The following is a 4,755-nucleotide window of genomic DNA, read 5'->3' on the forward strand; positions in this document are numbered from 1 at the left end:
GATGAAGTTTTCAAGGTGAACCTTGACCTCTTGTTAAACTAATGTGTCCTAATTTTCTGCATTTTTTAGCTTCAGTGAGGTGTTCTCCATCCTTTCATCATGTGGGGGAAGGAACAACTATCTAATCTGCTTGTCTGAAGGAAATGCCTTTTTAATGAGTCCAAGTCTCCAGCAGGACTCAAAATAGCAAGGCAGTAAAGTCAGAAGTGTTTACAGAAAGAAATTTCTTTAAAACTGTTAATGTCATGGTATCTTGGAAATGACAGCTGCTGATACATCCACAAGCTGCTCCAGTCTCAGTTCTCCTTACTGCCATACACCCTTGGCTGATGGGCACACTTCTACCCCCATTCTACACTGGTAGGTGATTAAAATCCCCTCCTGTCTCCTCCCTCCTGTACCAGCTGGTCCACAGGGTTTTCCACCAGAGAATCACAAAACATAATTTCAAAGCCATCCCAAGGAAAAGCCTCTTGGCTAAAGCCCTGGGATCTCATATTTATTTACATTTTCTTCCTTGTACTTTGAACATATCTGAACTTATTCCTTATTTTCTTAATATGTTAGCCTTCCCTCAGACAAATGCACCAAGCAGGACCAGTCAGGGGTGCAGATCTGGTGCCAAAGGGATATGATTTACATTACATGCAAATCTGTTTTGGCAGCACATGAGCTCTCCTTTCATCCAAATGGCTTAAAGCAAAAGCAAACTGGCCCGAACATGGATACACTATCTTGGAAAGAAACCCAAATGGGTGTAGTCTGAGACTGGCATCTGAGACAGCTGGGTCTGATTTTTAACTTCACTGGTGGGATTTTGAACAGAGCAGAATGCAAACCTATCGGGGACATTATTTTCCTGTACCTAAAGCAGCACTGAGACATCCTCGCAGCCAGGTGGGAGCATCTTCTCTGCCCGAGCAAGGGACAGAACAAGTGTCAGCCGGGCAGACCGAGGCAAGCACGCCCCGAGGGCGGCTCTCACGATGATGCTCCTCAGTCACCCTTGCAATTATCTCAGATTAGCAGCGATTTACAGCCGGGCTTGCACCCAGGGCCACGGGGCAGGAGAGCAGCCCCAACACTGCACAAACACCTGTCTGAAACCATCGCCATGGGGAGGGGTGAGGATGCAGACACTTGGTGAGTGTCAGACTGCAATAGCTGCTCCTGACCTACAGCAGTGGAAAGGAAAGCAATGAAGTGCAGTCCCCCTGCAGAGAATATCCAGAGCAGTTTTGGTGGCAGAAGTCAATAGTTATGCTTGTAGGACTGCTTTGGTTGTTTGGGTTTGTTTTTTTTAAATTTATATCACAGGTCTTCTGTAATGCCATCATTTTCTCTTAACACCTGCTCCTGGTTTCCCCTGCTACATCCTCAGCAAGAATAGGTACAGTCTCCAGTGTGGCTGTACTGGGTGAGGCACACATTCGCTCCCTGGACTGTAAAATATGTCTGGAAGGTTCAGGAATATGATTCCAATGGCAATTGTAGAGATGCCTAATGATACTGCTCAGCTGCTTGCCTTGGCACATTTCACAGGAGCGCTTTCCACCAGCTCTGCCGACGGGAAATCATCCTCTCCTGTTCCTTCTCCTGTTACCCACACTGCTGATGGTCAAGCTTAGATTTTCAGTTTGCACTTTTGCCCCTGGAGGTGTAAGATACCAGTCAAGTACTTCACTAAGGTCCTCACCCTACAGAGCTCTTTCTCAGCTCTTCAGTGCCACACACCCCATATACTCCTGCCAATGACTCTACACATGGATCAAAAAAGTTACGCCTGCCTAGTATTGCACACGATTACACAGCTAAATTGCAGTAATATTAACCATGAACAGGAGGAGGGAAACTGAACTAAAGCAGAAATTGTTTCAGGGTGGTGAGAGATAAAGAAAACTCTGCCTGCTAAGGTTACCCAGAGGTGAATGTTGACACAAGCCCAGGGGTACTCAGAAAGGAGATGTCCAGAGACAAGAAGAAATGAGAGGGTCTCAGGGGAGCTGGCTTGTCTAAGATTGGAGTGACCACCCTTATCTAGGGCAGCACACTGCCTCCCAGCAATGAATGTCAGAGTGTTTATAAAAACCTGACAAGGTATCTGCAAGATGTTTTAGTACAAATTACTGTGGGGGGAGAGGCTTGCTTTGGTTGTGGAACCAGCTGAGAACTGTGTTGGCAAAACTGCTGAGCCCTGAGGAGAAGGGACTATTCTAGCTATAGAGTCATTTTTCATTCTAGGCTAATGATAATCCAAGAACATTAGTATTCCACACATTAGTAGTTAAAGCTGAGTCAATTTAGGCTAGAAAAGCTGTTTGGGTATAGCAATAATTAACTATTAAATCCAACCTGGTCACTTGTCCATCCCTGAAGCATTCTACTAAGATCTCTCTGGAATGTGGTCTGTTTAGAGGTGGCAAAAAGCAAACTCAATTACCATTGCACTTCAGTGGAGATGTAAGACCCTCACTCTTTCTTTCAGCAGAGAAACCCAGGAGGAATTTTTCTAGAGGACATAAACCATAAATAAGTGAAAAAGATATAAAAATAAGACAAAAAAAATCCAGGCATTCTGTCTCTTCTGGACAGAAACTGAACTGAAAATTATATTCTGCTGCAATAAACCAAGCAACCAGATGTTTCAGATAATTAGTATTAGAGTCAAATTTTTCTAGCAGCTGTTTTCCTTGTCAAAGACAAGCAGTGTATCAGCCTGGACAAACTCTTCCAACATGATGTCAAAGACGTGATCGAGACACAAGATGTCATTTACATATTTAATATATATATATATTCTCAAGAGCTTTAAAGCATCAACTTGAATATTGGTAACAGCAGTAGCATGTGCAGAAGTTTACTTCTGTCTCTAGGTATATACTTGATGAACTAGATGAGTTTTCAGAGTTTGCTGCCCTTAGCATCTAACCTAGAGCAGGCAAAAATTACTGGAAAGACCAGCATGCCCAAAAAATGTGTATTGATTCTGTTGGGTAGGGTTTTTTCAGTATATTTTAAGACTTTCCCTAGCGTAACTCTGTATGTTGAAGTATTTTAAGAGACACCATTCTGGTTTCACCTATTTAAAAGTCTGTGAGCTTGTCCATCCTGTTTATAACGCACTACAGCATCCACCTGGAGCAAAGCATCTGTCTAGCCACACTAATTGAATTAGTCTGTGAATTTACCCATCTAGAGATAGAGAGCTTGCTAGCTTCCCAACTTCAGGATTTTTTATAGAAGGAGTGCCAAAATAAACATTTTAGGAAGGAGATGAGCATTTTTGTTGTCTAATGAGATTTCCAGAAAACTTGTCTTTTTGGGATTTCTTTGGTGGAAGAACCAGTTTTTTCAGGATGGAAAGCAAACACCTTATGAACTGGCAGAAACCTGTATGGAAGAGCCTGTTTCTCATGGCCTCATGCAAAAACCTTGGCAGTTGAGGCCTCAGGTAGCTTCTAATGTGCATCTTGTGAGGTTTGCAATGTCTAGAGGACTGATCTATATCTCATTAAAATGGAGACCACTCATCTACAAGCACCAGACTGTTCTCCTCACTAATTATTTGATAACGATGCCTGAGGCCATTAATATTGGAGACTGTGTCCCTGAGGTGGACCGGACTATTGACACTTGTTGATGTGGCCCAGACCTGCTGGAAAAGCTGTGGCAAGACAAAGTTCAGCATGGGAGGGACCTGTTGGCAGCTGATTGCTGGCAGAGCGAAGGGCAGCAACTGTGCCAGGTCTCTTCTCCATTCTCTTTCCAGCAATGGCTTGCAGTTCCGCAATGTGCACCAGCTAGTCTGAGTAAAGATTCATCAACCTGGGTGGAGACTCTGCTCAGAGGTTTTCAGCATCGTGTTTAAAAAGGTTACTCACGTAAAAATAGGTCAAAATAAAAAGCCACCAAGAAGCGATAATATTTTGGGAGATGAAACTCAAAAAGAGCACGGGAAGAAAAAAGGGCTCATTCAAAGTATCAGTTCTCTTGACTCCCTGGTGCTGACTGGTTTATGCCCTGAAAATTAGAATGGTCTTAAGTTCCATTTTCAAAGATATCTTCTGAGGTGTCCAGGAGCTTCAAGGCCTCAATTACCTTTGAAAATGAAATTTAGGATGCAAATCATGGTGTATTTCTGGAAAAATATAACCTGTAATCACAGAAAATTCTTCCTCTCAAAGGTCATGGGCATCCCATTACTAAATGGATAATGAATTTAAAGTTCTACATAACTTGGAATTTAACAACACAAGGAAGTGGAACAGCAGCCCCCAGTGTGGATCCAGAAATTAACTAGAAAAGTGCATGGGAAGAGTGAAACAGATCAGGTTTTGCAATTGCGCCGACAAGGAATGTGATCTGTAATCGTAGAAGTGAAGATTAGTGGTTTTTAACAGAAGATATCTCTTGAAATTAGAACTCGAGGTGGGTCTGAGCGCAAAGGGCACCACGGAAGGCAGGTGGCAGGGGCAGGAAGCGCGGCCAAGGCTGGCGCACATGGCAGCGGCAGCGCGATGCGAGTCCCCTCCTGCCGCTCATTTCTTCTCACCTTTAATTTCTGTGGGGCCTCCGTTTCCCTCTGTAAAGGGGCCCTAAAACTGAATGGAACAGGGGACGCACACCGGCAGGGAGTCGCGGGCAGGGCCGATGCGGGGGCATCCTGCCCCCAACCTGCGGGGACAATCCCGGCTGCCAGCGCCGCGCTGGAGCATCCCCGCTCCCTCCGGCCGCGGGTGCGCGGCGGTGCCCGGG

This window comes from Parus major, chromosome 10 (assembly GCF_001522545.3).
Source record: "Parus major isolate Abel chromosome 10, Parus_major1.1, whole genome shotgun sequence".
NCBI lineage: Eukaryota > Metazoa > Chordata > Aves > Passeriformes > Paridae > Parus > Parus major.